Source organism: Phyllobates terribilis, unplaced genomic scaffold, assembly GCF_046119375.1.
Source record: "Phyllobates terribilis strain yellow unplaced genomic scaffold, ASM4611937v1 Scaffold_27__1_contigs__length_16484149, whole genome shotgun sequence".
NCBI lineage: Eukaryota > Metazoa > Chordata > Amphibia > Anura > Dendrobatidae > Phyllobates > Phyllobates terribilis.
The window spans coordinates 6,547,290-6,565,961 of NW_027362787.1; the positions used below are offsets into that span (position 1 = coordinate 6,547,290).

Sequence of the window (18,672 nt, forward strand, 5' to 3'; positions counted from 1 at the left end):
GCTTTGCTTTTCTTCTCCTCATTGGATTTTTCATGTTCAAAGTTGCAGAAGCCAGATTACAAGCTCATTTTGGTTCAACTTCAGCAACTGTGCATTGCATTGCCATGTAATGTGATGCAATGCTATCTTTCTAGCTCTCCCTTTTTACTTCCTTTTGGATAAACAGACATATTAGGCAAGCATTTTGGAGCTTTCACCTAAATAACTACAGGTGGTGAGATAAGCTGCACAATATAATTGACCTTTCAGTATATTTTTGCACACACACCATCTATTTAGCAAATGCCCTTGTTATCAACAGCAGCCTTTTAAACTCACCTAAGCTAACAGGTATGTGCGCTGGTTACTCTGCTGCGCTTAAAATTTCTTTTTTGGTTTGCTACAATGCCTTTTCTGAAACGTTGTCTCCTTCTGCTGGAACACTGACTTCTTTCATTTAATGCCTGCAGACTATAAAAGAGAACCCAACCCAAAAAGTTTGGTTGATTAGTCTGTGGCATTCTGTTAAACTGTTGCTTATGGCGGTCTCTGTGAGCTTCTCAGCGACATTCAGCCAGCCAGGTATCCTGCCTGCAGTAGATGGAATGTGGCAATGGAACGCTGGCTGCGCGTGTCATAATAGGCTCTGAGCCTTTATATACCTGTGCACAGCAGCAGCCACCTTCAGTCTGCTGCTGGACAGCCAGCAGCAGCAGCAGCAGGAGAGGTATGTAATCAGGAGCCCTCCTGCTAAGGGTAGACAGCTGCTCGTTCCACCCCACCCCCCGCCTTAATTGGTTCTCCTCCCTTCCAACGGTGTTGAGGCGGGTGGGAACAGCAGGGGGTGAAGGTGCTGTGTTTAAAGAGGTGGAGTTATGCAGATCTAAAACGTGTGGATTGCAGCAGCAGCAAGCCGAAAAGTGCAGGCATGTAAGGGATCTAGAGGTTGACAACATGTCTTCTTAACGGGAGTCCAGGAGCTCATCTCCACAAATGGACTTTTCAGGATCCTTGGGTGGCTCCGTAGTTTGAAACCAATTCTGGTTATCGCTTCTCGGCCTTTTGGCTAAGATCAAGTGTAGTATCTTTTGAAAAGGCAGTTTTGTCCTTGGGCTGCCCTAGTAAATTGATGCATATTACACACTGGTTTGGTGCACTTGTTAGTACGCCAGGTGGCTCATAGAGTTATCTGATGGAAAACATGGCCCTCCAGGATCGAAGTCACTAGGCTGGGTAAGTGTGAGGGCTTTGGAGCAATGTGCCCCAGGAGTAGGCGCCCTGGTGGGAGTCCAAGCTTACTGGGACTGGGAACCCCAGAAAGACTTGGCTTCGTAGCACGCCGCACCTTTGCCAATCATACTTTCTGAGCAACCCCCCCTATTCCTGGCCTCCGGGCTAGGAAGGGGAATTTTTATAAACCCGGTCGGAGGTCCGGTCAGCTTTGGGCTGAGAAACCAACACAGGCTCCAGCTCCACTAGGGTGGCAGCCTAGATGGAAGCTGGGAGCACGAAAACGGCTCTTCTCCGGCTTCGGCTAGGGAGAGCATCGGAGATCCCTGACCCTCGCTGTGGCCTTCTGGCTCGGAGGGATGGGGATGGTTTATTGGGGACCCTCTACTCCGGGAAGGGTCCACATGAATCCTCGCCTCGTGCGCTGTTTTGGTGTGACTTCGGTCACATTTTTCAGTGCCTTGGATGCAGCTTCAATCAAAAAAAAAAATCTGTTCTTATCAGTTTAATATCTGATACGTCCCCTATCTGGGGACCATATATTAAATGGATTTTTAGAACAGGGAGATGGAAAAAGAGCTTGCTCTGTCCACTCCACGCATTGACCTGGTATTGCAGTATCTCCAGGACCGGTGCACCCCTTCTTTAATGCAGTTTCTAAAATCAGAAAGAATTGAATTCAATGTTTTTTGTTCATTTTGCTTGTTTGTCGGATTTTGGGATGGACTCTTTGGCTTTGCTTTTCTTCTCCTCATTGGATTTTTCATGTTCAAAGTTGCAGAAGCCAGATTACAAGCTCATTTTGGTTCAACTTCAGCAACTGTGCATTGCATTGCCATGTAATGTGATGCAATGCTATCTTTCTAGCTCTCCCTTTTTACTTCCTTTTGGATAAACAGACATATTAGGCAAGCATTTTGGAGCTTTCACCTAAATAACTACAGGTGGTGAGATAAGCTGCACAATATAATTGACCTTTCAGTATATTGTTGCACACACACCATCTATTTAGCAAATGCCCTTGTTATCAACAGCAGCCTTTTAAACTCACCTGAGCTAACAGGTATGTGCGCTGGTTACTCTGCTGCGCTTAAAATTTCTTTTTTGGTTTGCTACAATGCCTTTTCTGAAACGTTGTCTCCTTCTGCTGGAACACTGACTTCTTTCATTTAATGCCTGCAGACTATAAAAGAGAACCCAACCCAAAAAGTTTGGTTGATTAGTCTGTGGCATTCTGTTAAACTGTTGCTTATGGCGGTCTCTGTGAGCTTCTCAGCGACATTCAGCCAGCCAGGTATCCTGCCTGCAGTAGATGGAATGTGGCAATGGAACGCTGGCTGCGCGTGTCATAATAGGCTCTGAGCCTTTATATACCTGTGCACAGCAGCAGCCACCTTCAGTCTGCTGCTGGACAGCCAGCAGCAGCAGCAGCAGGAGAGGTATGTAATCAGGAGCCCTCCTGCTAAGGGTAGACAGCTGCTCGTTCCACCCCACCCCCCGCCTTAATTGGTTCTCCTCCCTTCCAACGGTGTTGAGGCGGGTGGGAACAGCAGGGGGTGAAGGTGCTGTGTTTAAAGAGGTGGAGTTATGCAGATCTAAAACGCGTGGATTGCAGCAGCAGCAAGCCGAAAAGTGCAGGCATGTAAGGGATCTAGAGGTTGACAACATGTCTTCTTAACGGGAGTCCAGGAGCTCATCTCCACAAATGGACTTTTCAGGATCCTTGGGTGGCTCCGTAGTTTGAAACCAATTCTGGTTATCGCTTCTCGGCCTTTTGGCTAAGATCAAGTGTAGTATCTGTTCTTTTAAGAACACAAGAGCTACGATCTACACTTGACGAGAGCGATCGAACTCGGAAGGAGAAGAGCTTCGGAGCCCAGCTGACATCAGAGAACGAAGGCGGATATCGGTGGGAGGAAGAAGCTCCAAAGAATCCAGAAGAAGACGAAGACTCGGAGAAGAATCGGGCTGTCCTGTGGAATCTTCGAGGAAGAAAATCATCGAGACAAAGACCTTTCGGGGAATTTGTCCAGAACACGACGGGAGAAGAATCTGCATAGCTCCACCCATTCCGGGAAGAGTTCCAGATCCAGCTCCAAGAAGTAACTGCAGGAGGAAAGCCATGGCAAGCGCTGCGAGGAAGGCCGAAAAGAAGAGCCTGGAGCTGGGGACAGCCAGGAGGGCCCAGCCAGGAGCCGATTCTGACCCCAAGGACTCTGCCTCCACGACTGGCCAGCAGAAGGGACCCCAGAAGCCCCGCCACGAAGCTCCAGCCCTGGAGCCATGGATGCGGCAGACGGTGGCCCTGAAGCTGAAGGAAGTGGATGGGAGGGTGCCGGACATGTCCTCGGACGTGTTCTGCCAGAAGATGCTGCTGGATCGAGGCTTCTCCAGGTCGGACACCCTCAGCATCCAGACCTTCTTGACGGGGATCTTCTTCGTCACCTTCGCCACTGTGAACACCTGCAGGAGGTTCTGGGAAATGGTAAGCGCAAAAGGACCGGATAATTCTTTCTCTGCCTTTACAGGTAGCTGCCCTATCCAGAGGGATGAAAGGAGGATCACGGTCTCCATGCGCAACCCGCACACCCCAGGCCAAGACATCTGTACCTTCCTGAGACGCTTCTGTTTGGTTGTGAAGGAACCCTCTCACATCCTGAATGGACTCGGCTTCTGGACAGGTAAGTGGTCGGTGACCGTTAGACTTCACAGGGACCTGGCGTACTCAGACGGACTTCGGCACCTGCCCCCGACATTCTCCCTGGGCAACTCCTACGGCCTCATCTATTACCCGGACATGCCGCGGAACTGCAGGAGATGCGGCAAGAACGGCCACGAGATGAAGGACTGCAAGGAGGATGCCTGCAGGATTTGTCGAGTGACGGGACACAGCTCGAAGGACTGCCCGAAGAAGACGTCCTGCAACCTGTGTGGGCTGGCGGCTCATCTGTACAAGGATTGCCCCAGGCGTGAGAGATCCTGGGCATCGGTGGTTGCGACGACCCCAGCTACGGAGGACAAGGCCCCGACGACCAGGCCTGTGAAGGTCAAGGACGCGACGACCAAGGCCCCAGCGGCCAAGGCCGAGACGACCAAGGCCAAAGCGGTCAAGGAGTCGGTGGCCAAAGCCCCAGCGACGGTCCCAGCAGCTCCGAAGCAGAAGAAAAAGTCAAAGGAGGGTAAGAGTTCTGTCACCCCTCTCTCGATCCCTCCCCCTGCCACCCCCGTCCAATCCCCCCCCACCCCGGCCACCCCTGCTGAGGATTCCACTTCCTCTTCCTCCTTCCCCTACTCCTCAGCAGGTGTCCTTTCCCCTGCCCCGGCAGCCACTCTCCCTCCCCAGACCATGGTAGCGGTGGAATTAACCTTTCCTCCACCCGCCGCTATCTATTCCGAGGAGGATTTTCCCCTTCTTGTCTCCCCAGTTCCAACCCGGGGAAAGAGGAAGGTGGAGGACAGCCCTGCTACTGAATCCTCCAAAAAGAAGATTCTGGATTTCGTAGGCGAAAAGGAGGATACCCTCCCTGAGCCAGAAGAGATGGAGCACATGGTTGAGACCCTGGTGGCCGAGCCAGAAGAGGAGGAACTGGTGGTCGCCGAGATTGAGGCCGCGCTGCTTGACCAGATGGAGGAAGAGGGCCTGCTGGTGATCCCGTCACCAGCAGTCAACACCGACGAGGGACCACCCGACCGGAGTGGTAACTAAGGTGTATTGCCTGCGCTAACTTTTTCTTTTTTCCCTACATGATGGCTAATATTAACTTATTTTCCATTAATGTCAGGAGCATCAAGGACAAGTTCAGACGTCAGACTATTTATGCCTTCCTTACTTCCCAGTTGTGTGATGTTTATATGTTGCAGGAATGTTCCCTTCCCTCCTCTAGGTCCTTCAAACATCTGGCCAGGGAGTGGTCCCACGGTCCATCCTACTGGTCCGGTGGGGGTGACTGCAAGTCTGCGGGGGTCGCAATTCTGATCAGGGGGGGCGCATTCACGCTTGAGTCCGTCCAGGAGCTCATCTGCGGCAGGGCTCTTGTTGTAGATGGCAACTGGGCGGGAGAACCTGTCAGGTTCATCAACGTGTATGCGTCCCCACTGAAGAATGAGCGTTTGGAGCTTTTCCAGACCCTGCGGCTTCAGCTTGCCACCACCAGGACCTTAGTGATGGCCGGGGATTTCAACTGCCCCATCGAGGAGGACGGTCGTAGTTCTGGCACATCTGCCAAGTTGGACATCACGTCCAAGCTGCTCATCGAGATGGTAACCGAGGCCTCTCTTCAGGACGTGGTGGGCTCCATGGGGAGAGGCTCCACGAACTATTCGTGGAGCCGACCCGATGGCTCACTCCGCTCCAGGATTGACTTTGTGTTCACCTCTCGGGCAGTCAGGCAGAGTAGGCACTCGATGGTCTCCTGCTTCTCCGACCACAGAGCCATTCACTTACAAGGTGTCCTCGGCGACGGTTTTCCGTCCGGCCCCGGCTCCTGGAAGCTGAATTGTGCTCTGCTGGCTCAGGATGAAGTCGTGGAGGAGCTGAGAGCAGCCTACGCAATGTGGCAGTCCTACAAGGGTAGCTTCCAAACAGTCTCTGATTGGTGGGAATATGTTAAACTTGAGTTTCGCTGTTTCTTTCAGGCCAAGGGTCGACAACAGGAGTGTGAGAAGAGGAGGGACTTCAGAGGGCTGCAGCGCGAGCTGCGGTCGCTGCAGGACCTTCTTCACTGCGGCTGGGACGTGAGGGAGGAGCTGGAGGAGACCAAGAAGAGCCTGAAAAGGCACTTTGAGGAGGAGTCCAAGCGAATCATCTTCCGTTCCAAAGTGGAGAATCTGGAGAAGGGTGAGAAATGTAACTCATTCTTTTTCAGGAAACTTCATGCCGGTCACACGCCCCTGAACGAGCTGCGAGACGAGAGCGGAAACATGCGACGTGGGAAGGAGGACGTGATGAGGGTCGTGAGCGACTTCTACAGCGAACTCTACTCCCACAAGACTACCGACCCCGACGCTGCTGATAAGTTCCTGTCAGGTATCACTAACCATCTTGATCCTGCAGGCACGGCAGCCTTGGACAAACCTCTGATGGTGGGCGAATTGCTCTCTGCCGCTAAATCCTTTAGGACCGGCAGGACCCCGGGCAGTGATGGTCTTCCAGCGGAGCTCTATGTAGCGCTGGGAGACCTCATCTGTCCGGACCTGTTGGACCTGTACGAGGAGATGGTGGTGGAGGGTAGAATGCCTCCATCTTTGAGGGAAGGAATGGTCACGATCCTGTACAAGCGGAAGGGAGAGAGGTGCGACCTGAGGAATTGGCGTCCCATCACTCTGCTCAACGTGGACTACAAGATCCTGGCCAAGACGATGGCGACACGACTTAAGACGGTGATCGGACGGATCATCCACCCGGACCAGACCTGCGGCATCCCTGGACGTCGCATCGCAGACAGCCTCGCTCTCGTGCGGGACACGGTCGAGTACATCAAGGTCCGCCGCGCACACGCGGCCCTGGTCTCCTTGGATCAGGAGAAGGCCTTCGACCGGGTTTCCCACGAGTTCATGGGCCGAGCTCTGCACCGGTTAGGTTTGGGTAACATGTTTTGTTCGTATGTCCGTCTGATGTATTTTGATATCCACAGCTCGGTGTTGGTGAACGGCTGGAAGACTGACCCCTTCCCTGTCCTCTCTGGGGTCAGACAAGGCTGCCCTCTATCACCTCTTCTTTTTGCTTGTGTTATAGAACTCTTCGCAGAGGCTATCCGGCAGAATGGAGAGATCAGAGGGATCACCGCACCGGGTCCGGGACGACACGAGGTCAAGTGCTCGCTCTACATGGACGACGTCACCGTCTTCTGCGCTGATCGTGGTTCAGTCGACGCCCTCGTCCAGACGTGTGAGAGGTTCGGCCGGGCTTCAGGGGCCAAAGTCAACTGCAGGAAGTCGGAAGCCATGCTCTTCGGGGATTGGCAGCCGGCCTCCTCCGCCCCCTTCCCCTTCAACATTCAACCGGATTTCCTCAAGGTGCTGGGAGTCTGGTTCGGGAAGGAAGGAGCGGCCCTCAAGTCCTGGCAAGAACGCTTGGCCAAGGTGAAGCAACGGATCGGACTCTGGAGCCTCAGACACCTCACTTGTGAGGGTAAGGCACTCGTCCTGCGTAATGAGGTCCTGCCCGTCTTGCAGTACACGGCGCAGGCCTGGCCCCCACACGTCACTGTGTGCAGGGCCATTACCAGGACAGTGTTTCACTTTGTCTGGGGATCCAAGATGGACAGAGTCAGGCGGGCCGTCATGTACAAGGAGCCTCGCAAGGGTGGGAAGGGCGTTCCAGATATCCCCACCCTCCTGCGATCCTCTTTTGTGTGTGATTGTGTCCGCCAGACTTTGCAAGTCAAGAATGGCTCTGCGGGCAGGTCCATGTCTCGCTTCTTCCTGCTTCCTCTTTGGAGGCGACTCGGCTGGGACAAGTGGGACAGCTCCTTCCCCTACAACTGGACGACGCCATGGTTCTACGGAGACGTCGTTCGATTTGTGGGGGAGCATCAACTGGAGGGACTCAAGCCCGACTTGTGGAAGCCCAAAACTATCCACAAGCTAATCAGAGCCAAGGATGACGTGGAGAACATCACAGGACTTCACCAGGACACGCTGGAGACTGTGTGGACAAATGTGTCGTCTGACAGGCTGACCAACGGGCACAAGGACTTGTCGTGGATGGCGATTCAGGGCGGACTGCCCGTCCGGTCATTCATGCATGCCCGGAACCTGTGCAAGACCCGGTACTGCCCAAGGTGCCCCTTCGTGGAGGAAACATCTTTGCACACTTTTTGGGACTGCGGATTTGCACAGCGCCTATTGACTGCACTTGAGGACGACCTGAGGAACTCTGTCCCCAGGGCGAGCCTATCGCACCATTCTGTGCTTTACGGACTCTTCCCTGGGGTTCATACCGTCGGAGCCATCCAGGAGGCTTGGCGCCTTATGAACTGCTTCAAGGATGCCGTTTGGGTCGCCAGGAACCGGCTCATCTTGAGGAGGGAGAGGATGTCCATCCAGGACTGCCGCAGGCTGATCCACAGCCTGCTCAGAGACTATTCCATCATGGACGGTCCGGAGGACGAGGACGAGGACTAAACCCCTCCTCCCCCTCTCCCCTTATGTGTCTTGTCTTTCAATAAAGCTTCGGGCCTGTGATTTTCCCCTCCCCATCCCCTTTTTCCCAATCCCCATCCCTTATCACGGTTCGTCGTACTGTATTAATTGACATGCTTTTTCTTTCAGATTGAGTGTTTTGTGTAGCATAGGGGTGTGATGTGTCTAGTTAGTGCGTCGTATCCTCATGCTATGTAAATATGATGTAGAATTCTGTGTGTACTGGGCTGCGGCACTGTACACTGTCTGTTAACTTATTTTTTGTGCTAATAAAAGATATATTCAATCAAAAAAATCTGTTCTTATCAGTTTAATATCTGATACGTCCCCTATCTGGGGACCATATATTAAATGGATTTTTAGAACAGGGAGATGGAAAAAGAGCTTGCTCTGTCCACTCCACGCATTGACCTGGTATTGCAGTATCTCCAGGACCGGTGCACCCCTTCTTTAATGCAGTTTCTAAAATCAGAAAGAATTGAATTCAATGTTTTTTGTTCATTTTGCTTGTTTGTCGGATTTTGGGATGGACTCTTTGGCTTTGCTTTTCTTCTCCTCATTGGATTTTTCATGTTCAAAGTTGCAGAAGCCAGATTACAAGCTCATTTTGGTTCAACTTCAGCAACTGTGCATTGCATTGCCATGTAATGTGATGCAATGCTATCTTTCTAGCTCTCCCTTTTTACTTCCTTTTGGATAAACAGACATATTAGGCAAGCATTTTGGAGCTTTCACCTAAATAACTACAGGTGGTGAGATAAGCTGCACAATATAATTGACCTTTCAGTATATTGTTGCACACACACCATCTATTTAGCAAATGCCCTTGTTATCAACAGCAGCCTTTTAAACTCACCTGAGCTAACAGGTATGTGCGCTGGTTACTCTGCTGCGCTTAAAATTTCTTTTTTGGTTTGCTACAATGCCTTTTCTGAAACGTTGTCTCCTTCTGCTGGAACACTGACTTCTTTCATTTAATGCCTGCAGACTATAAAAGAGAACCCAACCCAAAAAGTTTGGTTGATTAGTCTGTGGCATTCTGTTAAACTGTTGCTTATGGCGGTCTCTGTGAGCTTCTCAGCGACATTCAGCCAGCCAGGTATCCTGCCTGCAGTAGATGGAATGTGGCAATGGAACGCTGGCTGCGCGTGTCATAATAGGCTCTGAGCCTTTATATACCTGTGCACAGCAGCAGCCACCTTCAGTCTGCTGCTGGACAGCCAGCAGCAGCAGCAGCAGGAGAGGTATGTAATCAGGAGCCCTCCTGCTAAGGGTAGACAGCTGCTCGTTCCACCCCACCCCCCGCCTTAATTGGTTCTCCTCCCTTCCAACGGTGTTGAGGCGGGTGGGAACAGCAGGGGGTGAAGGTGCTGTGTTTAAAGAGGTGGAGTTATGCAGATCTAAAACGCGTGGATTGCAGCAGCAGCAAGCCGAAAAGTGCAGGCATGTAAGGGATCTAGAGGTTGACAACATGTCTTCTTAACGGGAGTCCAGGAGCTGATCTCCACAAATGGACTTTTCAAGATCCTTGGGTGGCTCCGTAGTTTGAAACCAATTCTGGTTATCGCTTCTCGGCCTTTTGGCTAAGATCAAGTGTAGTATCTGTTCTTATCAGTTTAATATCTGATACGTCCCCTATCTGGGGACCATATATTAAATGGATTTTTAGAACAGGGAGATGGAAAAAGAGCTTGCTCTGTCCACTCCACGCATTGACCTGGTATTGCAGTATCTCCAGGACCGGTGCACCCCTTCTTTAATGCAGTTTCTAAAATCAGAAAGAATTGAATTCAATGTTTTTTGTTCATTTTGCTTGTTTGTCGGATTTTGGGATGGACTCTTTGGCTTTGCTTTTCTTCTCCTCATTGGATTTTTCATGTTCAAAGTTGCAGAAGCCAGATTACAAGCTCATTTTGGTTCAACTTCAGCAACTGTGCATTGCATTGCCATGTAATGTGATGCAATGCTATCTTTCTAGCTCTCCCTTTTTACTTCCTTTTGGATAAACAGACATATTAGGCAAGCATTTTGGAGCTTTCACCTAAATAACTACAGGTGGTGAGATAAGCTGCACAATATAATTGACCTTTCAGTATATTGTTGCACACACACCATCTATTTAGCAAATGCCCTTGTTATCAACAGCAGCCTTTTAAACTCACCTGAGCTAACAGGTATGTGCGCTGGTTACTCTGCTGCGCTTAAAATTTCTTTTTTGGTTTGCTACAATGCCTTTTCTGAAACGTTGTCTCCTTCTGCTGGAACACTGACTTCTTTCATTTAATGCCTGCAGACTATAAAAGAGAACCCAACCCAAAAAGTTTGGTTGATTAGTCTGTGGCATTCTGTTAAACTGTTGCTTATGGCGGTCTCTGTGAGCTTCTCAGCGACATTCAGCCAGCCAGGTATCCTGCCTGCAGTAGATGGAATGTGGCAATGGAACGCTGGCTGCGCGTGTCATAATAGGCTCTGAGCCTTTATATACCTGTGCACAGCAGCAGCCACCTTCAGTCTGCTGCTGGACAGCCAGCAGCAGCAGCAGCAGGAGAGGTATGTAATCAGGAGCCCTCCTGCTAAGGGTAGACAGCTGCTCGTTCCACCCCACCCCCCGCCTTAATTGGTTCTCCTCCCTTCCAACGGTGTTGAGGCGGGTGGGAACAGCAGGGGGTGAAGGTGCTGTGTTTAAAGAGGTGGAGTTATGCAGATCTAAAACGCGTGGATTGCAGCAGCAGCAAGCCGAAAAGTGCAGGCATGTAAGGGATCTAGAGGTTGACAACATGTCTTCTTAACGGGAGTCCAGGAGCTCATCTCCACAAATGGACTTTTCAGGATCCTTGGGTGGCTCCGTAGTTTGAAACCAATTCTGGTTATCGCTTCTCGGCCTTTTGGCTAAGATCAAGTGTAGTATCTGTTCTTATCAGTTTAATATCTGATACGTCCCCTATCTGGGGACCATATATTAAATGGATTTTTAGAACAGGGAGATGGAAAAAGAGCTTGCTCTGTCCACTCCACGCATTGACCTGGTATTGCAGTATCTCCAGGACCGGTGCACCCCTTCTTTAATGCAGTTTCTAAAATCAGAAAGAATTGAATTCAATGTTTTTTGTTCATTTTGCTTGTTTGTCGGATTTTGGGATGGACTCTTTGGCTTTGCTTTTCTTCTCCTCATTGGATTTTTCATGTTCAAAGTTGCAGAAGCCAGATTACAAGCTCATTTTGGTTCAACTTCAGCAACTGTGCATTGCATTGCCATGTAATGTGATGCAATGCTATCTTTCTAGCTCTCCCTTTTTACTTCCTTTTGGATAAACAGACATATTAGGCAAGCATTTTGGAGCTTTCACCTAAATAACTACAGGTGGTGAGATAAGCTGCACAATATAATTGACCTTTCAGTATATTGTTGCACACACACCATCTCTTTAGCAAATGCCCTTGTTATCAACAGCAGCCTTTTAAACTCACCTGAGCTAACAGGTATGTGCGCTGGTTACTCTGCTGCGCTTAAAATTTCTTTTTTGGTTTGCTACAATGCCTTTTCTGAAACGTTGTCTCCTTCTGCTGGAACACTGACTTCTTTCATTTAATGCCTGCAGACTATAAAAGAGAACCCAACCCAAAAAGTTTGGTTGATTAGTCTGTGGCATTCTGTTAAACTGTTGCTTATGGCGGTCTCTGTGAGCTTCTCAGCGACATTCAGCCAGCCAGGTATCCTGCCTGCAGTAGATGGAATGTGGCAATGGAACGCTGGCTGCGCGTGTCATAATAGGCTCTGAGCCTTTATATACCTGTGCACAGCAGCAGCCACCTTCAGTCTGCTGCTGGACAGCCAGCAGCAGCAGCAGCAGGAGAGGTATGTAATCAGGAGCCCTCCTGCTAAGGGTAGACAGCTGCTCGTTCCACCCCACCCCCCGCCTTAATTGGTTCTCCTCCCTTCCAACGGTGTTGAGGCGGGTGGGAACAGCAGGGGGTGAAGGTGCTGTGTTTAAAGAGGTGGAGTTATGCAGATCTAAAACGCGTGGATTGCAGCAGCAGCAAGCCGAAAAGTGCAGGCATGTAAGGGATCTAGAGGTTGACAACATGTCTTCTTAACGGGAGTCCAGGAGCTCATCTCCACAAATGGACTTTTCAGGATCCTTGGGTGGCTCCGTAGTTTGAAACCAATTCTGGTTATCGCTTCTCGGCCTTTTGGCTAAGATCAAGTGTAGTATCTGTTCTTATCAGTTTAATATCTGATACGTCCCCTATCTGGGGACCATATATTAAATGGATTTTTAGAACAGGGAGATGGAAAAAGAGCTTGCTCTGTCCACTCCACGCATTGACCTGGTATTGCAGTATCTCCAGGACCGGTGCACCCCTTCTTTAATGCAGTTTCTAAAATCAGAAAGAATTGAATTCAATGTTTTTTGTTCATTTTGCTTGTTTGTCGGATTTTGGGATGGACTCTTTGGCTTTGCTTTTCTTCTCCTCATTGGATTTTTCATGTTCAAAGTTGCAGAAGCCAGATTACAAGCTCATTTTGGTTCAACTTCAGCAACTGTGCATTGCATTGCCATGTAATGTGATGCAATGCTATCTTTCTAGCTCTCCCTTTTTACTTCCTTTTGGATAAACAGACATATTAGGCAAGCATTTTGGAGCTTTCACCTAAATAACTACAGGTGGTGAGATAAGCTGCACAATATAATTGACCTTTCAGTATATTGTTGCACACACACCATCTATTTAGCAAATGCCCTTGTTATCAACAGCAGCCTTTTAAACTCACCTGAGCTAACAGGTATGTGCGCTGGTTACTCTGCTGCGCTTAAAATTTATTTTTTGGTTTGCTACAATGCCTTTTCTGAAACGTTGTCTCCTTCTGCTGGAACACTGACTTCTTTCATTTAATGCCTGCAGACTATAAAAGAGAACCCAACCCAAAAAGTTTGGTTGATTAGTCTGTGGCATTCTGTTAAACTGTTGCTTATGGCGGTCTCTGTGAGCTTCTCAGCGACATTCAGCCAGCCAGGTATCCTGCCTGCAGTAGATGGAATGTGGCAATGGAACGCTGGCTGCGCGTGTCATAATAGGCTCTGAGCCTTTATATACCTGTGCACAGCAGCAGCCACCTTCAGTCTGCTGCTGGACAGCCAGCAGCAGCAGCAGCAGGAGAGGTATGTAATCAGGAGCCCTCCTGCTAAGGGTAGACAGCTGCTCGTTCCACCCCACCCCCCGCCTTAATTGGTTCTCCTCCCTTCCAACGGTGTTGAGGCGGGTGGAAACAGCAGGGGGTGAAGGTGCTGTGTTTAAAGAGGTGGAGTTATGCAGATCTAAAACGCGTGGATTGCAGCAGCAGCAAGCCGAAAAGTGCAGGCATGTAAGGGATCTAGAGGTTGACAACATGTCTTCTTAACGGGAATCCAGGAGCTCATCTCCACAAATGGACTTTTCAGGATCCTTGGGTGGCTCCGTAGTTTGAAACCAATTCTGGTTATCGCTTCTCGGCCTTTTGGCTAAGATCAAGTGTAGTATCTGTTCTTATCAGTTTAATATCTGATACGTTCCCTATCTGGGGACCATATATTAAATGGATTTTTAGAACAGGGAGATGGAAAAAGAGCTTGCTCTGTCCACTCCACGCATTGACCTGGTATTGCAGTATCTCCAGGACCGGTGCACCCCTTCTTTAATGCAGTTTCTAAAATCAGAAAGAATTGAATTCAATGTTTTTTGTTCATTTTGCTTGTTTGTCGGATTTTGGGATGGACTCTTTGGCTTTGCTTTTCTTCTCCTCATTGGATTTTTCATGTTCAAAGTTGCAGAAGCCAGATTACAAGCTCATTTTGGTTCAACTTCAGCAACTGTGCATTGCATTGCCATGTAATGTGATGCAATGCTATCTTTCTAGCTCTCCCTTTTTACTTCCTTTTGGATAAACAGACATATTAGGCAAGCATTTTGGAGCTTTCACCTAAATAACTACAGGTGGTGAGATAAGCTGCACAATATAATTGACCTTTCAGTATATTGTTGCACACACACCATCTATTTAGCAAATGCCCTTGTTATCAACAGCAGCCTTTTAAACTCACCTGAGCTAACAGGTATGTGCGCTGGTTACTCTGCTGCGCTTAAAATTTCTTTTTTGGTTTGCTACAATGCCTTTTCTGAAACGTTGTCTCCTTCTGCTGGAACACTGACTTCTTTCATTTAATGCCTGCAGACTATAAAAGAGAACCCAACCCAAAAAGTTTGGTTGATTAGTCTGTGGCATTCTGTTAAACTGTTGCTTATGGCGGTCTCTGTGAGCTTCTCAGCGACATTCAGCCAGCCAGGTATCCTGCCTGCAGTAGATGGAATGTGGCAATGGAACGCTGGCTGCGCGTGTCATAATAGGCTCTGAGCCTTTATATACCTGTGCACAGCAGCAGCCACCTTCAGTCTGCTGCTGGACAGCCAGCAGCAGCAGCAGCAGGAGAGGTATGTAATCAGGAGCCCTCCTGCTAAGGGTAGACAGCTGCTCGTTCCACCCCACCCCCCGCCTTAATTGGTTCTCCTCCCTTCCAACGGTGTTGAGGCGGGTGGGAACAGCAGGGGGTGAAGGTGCTGTGTTTAAAGAGGTGGAGTTATGCAGATCTAAAACGCGTGGATTGCAGCAGCAGCAAGCCGAAAAGTGCAGGCATGTAAGGGATCTAGAGGTTGACAACATGTCTTCTTAACGGGAGTCCAGGAGCTCATCTCCACAAATGGACTTTTCAGGATCCTTGGGTGGCTCCGTAGTTTGAAACCAATTCTGGTTATCGCTTCTCGGCCTTTTGGCTAAGATCAAGTGTAGTATCTGTTCTTATCAGTTTAATATCTGATACGTCCCCTATCTGGGGACCATATATTAAATGGATTTTTAGAACAGGGAGATGGAAAAAGAGCTTGCTCTGTCCACTCCACGCATTGACCTGGTATTGCAGTATCTCCAGGACCGGTGCACCCCTTCTTTAATGCAGTTTCTAAAATCAGAAAGAATTGAATTCAATGTTTTTTGTTCATTTTGCTTGTTTGTCGGATTTTGGGATGGACTCTTTGGCTTTGCTTTTCTTCTCCTCATTGGATTTTTCATGTTCAAAGTTGCAGAAGCCAGATTACAAGCTCATTTTGGTTCAACTTCAGCAACTGTGCATTGCATTGCCATGTAATGTGATGCAATGCTATCTTTCTAGCTCTCCCTTTTTACTTCCTTTTGGATAAACAGACATATTAGGCAAGCATTTTGGAGCTTTCACCTAAATAACTACAGGTGGTGAGATAAGCTGCACAATATAATTGACCTTTCAGTATATTGTTGCACACACACCATCTATTTAGCAAATGCCCTTGTTATCAACAGCAGCCTTTTAAACTCACCTGAGCTAACAGGTATGTGCGCTGGTTACTCTGCTGCGCTTAAAATTTATTTTTTGGTTTGCTACAATGCCTTTTCTGAAACGTTGTCTCCTTCTGCTGGAACACTGACTTCTTTCATTTAATGCCTGCAGACTATAAAAGAGAACCCAACCCAAAAAGTTTGGTTGATTAGTCTGTGGCATTCTGTTAAACTGTTGCTTATGGCGGTCTCTGTGAGCTTCTCAGCGACATTCAGCCAGCCAGGTATCCTGCCTGCAGTAGATGGAATGTGGCAATGGAACGCTGGCTGCGCGTGTCATAATAGGCTCTGAGCCTTTATATACCTGTGCACAGCAGCAGCCACCTTCAGTCTGCTGCTGGACAGCCAGCAGCAGCAGCAGCAGGAGAGGTATGTAATCAGGAGCCCTCCTGCTAAGGGTAGACAGCTGCTCGTTCCACCCCACCCCCCGCCTTAATTGGTTCTCCTCCCTTCCAACGGTGTTGAGGCGGGTGGGAACAGCAGGGGGTGAAGGTGCTGTGTTTAAAGAGGTGGAGTTATGCAGATCTAAAACGCGTGGATTGCAGCAGCAGCAAGCCGAAAAGTGCAGGCATGTAAGGGATCTAGAGGTTGACAACATGTCTTCTTAACGGGAGTCCAGGAGCTCATCTCCACAAATGGACTTTTCAGGATCCTTGGGTGGCTCCGTAGTTTGAAACCAATTCTGGTTATCGCTTCTCGGCCTTTTGGCTAAGATCAAGTGTAGTATCTGTTCTTATCAGTTTAATATCTGATACGTCCCCTATCTGGGGACCATATATTAAATGGATTTTTAGAACAGGGAGATGGAAAAAGAGCTTGCTCTGTCCACTCCACGCATTGACCTGGTATTGCAGTATCTCCAGGACCGGTGCACCCCTTCTTTAATGCAGTTTCTAAAATCAGAAAGAATTGAATTCAATGTTTTTTGTTCATTTTGCTTGTTTGTCGGATTTTGGGATGGACTCTTTGGCTTTGCTTTTCTTCTCCTCATTGGATTTTTCATGTTCAAAGTTGCAGAAGCCAGATTACAAGCTCATTTTGGTTCAACTTCAGCAACTGTGCATTGCATTGCCATGTAATGTGATGCAATGCTATCTTTCTAGCTCTCCCTTTTTACTTCCTTTTGGATAAACAGACATATTAGGCAAGCATTTTGGAGCTTTCACCTAAATAACTACAGGTGGTGAGATAAGCTGCACAATATAATTGACCTTTCAGTATATTGTTGCACACACACCATCTATTTAGCAAATGCCCTTGTTATCAACAGCAGCCTTTTAAACTCACCTGAGCTAACAGGTATGTGCGCTGGTTACTCTGCTGCGCTTAAAATTTCTTTTTTGGTTTGCTACAATGCCTTTTCTGAAACGTTGTCTCCTTCTGCTGGAACACTGACTTCTTTCATTTAATGCCTGCAGACTATAAAAGAGAACCCAACCCAAAAAGTTTGGTTGATTAGTCTGTGGCATTCTGTTAAACTGTTGCTTATGGCGGTCTCTGTGAGCTTCTCAGCGACATTCAGCCAGCCAGGTATCCTGCCTGCAGTAGATGGAATGTGGCAATGGAACGCTGGCTGCGCGTGTCATAATAGGCTCTGAGCCTTTATATACCTGTGCACAGCAGCAGCCACCTTCAGTCTGCTGCTGGACAGCCAGCAGCAGCAGCAGCAGGAGAGGTATGTAATCAGGAGCCCTCCTGCTAAGGGTAGACAGCTGCTCGTTCCACCCCACCCCCCGCCTTAATTGGTTCTCCTCCCTTCCAACGGTGTTGAGGCGGGTGGGAACAGCAGGGGGTGAAGGTGCTGTGTTTAAAGAGGTGGAGTTATGCAGATCTAAAACGCGTGGATTGCAGCAGCAGCAAGCCGAAAAGTGCAGGCATGTAAGGGATCTAGAGGTTGACAACATGTCTTCTTAACGGGAGTCCAGGAGCTCATCTCCACAAATGGACTTTTCAGGATCCTTGGGTGGCTCCGTAGTTTGAAACCAATTCTGGTTATCGCTTCTCGGCCTTTTGGCTAAGATCAAGTGTAGTATCTGTTCTTATCAGTTTAATATCTGATACGTCCCCTATCTGGGGACCATATATTAAATGGATTTTTAGAACAGGGAGATGGAAAAAGAGCTTGCTCTGTCCACTCCACGCATTGACCTGGTATTGCAGTATCTCCAGGACCGGTGCACCCCTTCTTTAATGCAGTTTCTAAAATCAGAAAGAATTGAATTCAATGTTTTTTGTTCATTTTGCTTGTTTGTCGGATTTTGGGATGGACTCTTTGGCTTTGCTTTTCTTCTCCTCATTGGATTTTTCATGTTCAAAGTTGCAGAAGCCAGATTACAAGCTCATTTTGGTTCAACTTCAGCAACTGTGCATTGCATTGCCATGTAATGTGATGCAATGCTATCTTTCTAGCTCTCCCTTTTTACTTCCTTTTGGATAAACAGACATATTAGGCAAGCATTTTGGAGCTTTCACCTAAATAACTACAGGTGGTGAGATAAGCTGCACAATATAATTGACCTTTCAGTATATTGTTGCACACACACCATCTATTTAGCAAATGCCCTTGTTATCAACAGCAGCCTTTTAAACTCACCTGAGCTAACAGGTATGTGCGCTGGTTACTCTGCTGCGCTTAAAATTTATTTTTTGGTTTGCTACAATGCCTTTTCTGAAACGTTGTCTCCTTCTGCTGGAACACTGACTTCTTTCATTTAATGCCTGCAGACTATAAAAGAGAACCCAACCCAAAAAGTTTGGTTGATTAGTCTGTGGCATTCTGTTAAACTGTTGCTTATGGCGGTCTCTGTGAGCTTCTCAGCGACATTCAGCCAGCCAGGTATCCTGCCTGCAGTAGATGGAATGTGGCAATGGAACGCTGGCTGCGCGTGTCATAATAGGCTCTGAGCCTTTATATA

At 48.5% G+C, this 18,672-nt stretch overlaps 9 non-coding genes and 2 pseudogenes across 9 annotated transcripts; all 11 read left to right on the top strand.

Moving 5' to 3' along the window:
* The first annotated feature begins 1,025 nt into the window (after positions 1 to 1,025).
* Positions 1,026 to 1,141, top strand: LOC141178072 (U2 spliceosomal RNA; annotated as a pseudogene).
* A 524-nt stretch (positions 1,142 to 1,665) lies between these two features.
* Positions 1,666 to 1,852, top strand: LOC141177682 (U2 spliceosomal RNA). The gene has a single exon (XR_012254254.1). It is a non-coding gene; the product is annotated as a U2 spliceosomal RNA (small nuclear RNA).
* A 1,115-nt stretch (positions 1,853 to 2,967) lies between these two features.
* On the top strand, positions 2,968 to 3,045 carry LOC141178029 (U2 spliceosomal RNA; annotated as a pseudogene).
* A 5,561-nt stretch (positions 3,046 to 8,606) lies between these two features.
* On the top strand, positions 8,607 to 8,800 carry LOC141177708 (U2 spliceosomal RNA). The gene has a single exon (XR_012254278.1). It is a non-coding gene; the product is annotated as a U2 spliceosomal RNA (small nuclear RNA).
* A 1,115-nt stretch (positions 8,801 to 9,915) lies between these two features.
* Positions 9,916 to 10,106, top strand: LOC141176547 (U2 spliceosomal RNA). The gene has a single exon (XR_012253224.1). It is a non-coding gene; the product is annotated as a U2 spliceosomal RNA (small nuclear RNA).
* Positions 10,107 to 11,221: 1,115 nt separating this feature from the next.
* LOC141176548 (U2 spliceosomal RNA) lies at positions 11,222 to 11,412 on the top strand. The gene has a single exon (XR_012253225.1). It is a non-coding gene; the product is annotated as a U2 spliceosomal RNA (small nuclear RNA).
* A 1,115-nt stretch (positions 11,413 to 12,527) lies between these two features.
* Positions 12,528 to 12,718, top strand: LOC141176549 (U2 spliceosomal RNA). Its single transcript, XR_012253226.1, has one exon. It is a non-coding gene; the product is annotated as a U2 spliceosomal RNA (small nuclear RNA).
* A 1,115-nt stretch (positions 12,719 to 13,833) lies between these two features.
* On the top strand, positions 13,834 to 14,024 carry LOC141177412 (U2 spliceosomal RNA). The gene has a single exon (XR_012254009.1). It is a non-coding gene; the product is annotated as a U2 spliceosomal RNA (small nuclear RNA).
* A 1,115-nt stretch (positions 14,025 to 15,139) lies between these two features.
* Positions 15,140 to 15,330, top strand: LOC141176550 (U2 spliceosomal RNA). Its single transcript, XR_012253227.1, has one exon. It is a non-coding gene; the product is annotated as a U2 spliceosomal RNA (small nuclear RNA).
* A 1,115-nt stretch (positions 15,331 to 16,445) lies between these two features.
* On the top strand, positions 16,446 to 16,636 carry LOC141176551 (U2 spliceosomal RNA). Its single transcript, XR_012253228.1, has one exon. It is a non-coding gene; the product is annotated as a U2 spliceosomal RNA (small nuclear RNA).
* A 1,115-nt stretch (positions 16,637 to 17,751) lies between these two features.
* On the top strand, positions 17,752 to 17,942 carry LOC141176554 (U2 spliceosomal RNA). Its single transcript, XR_012253230.1, has one exon. It is a non-coding gene; the product is annotated as a U2 spliceosomal RNA (small nuclear RNA).
* The last annotated feature ends 730 nt before the right edge of the window (positions 17,943 to 18,672 follow it).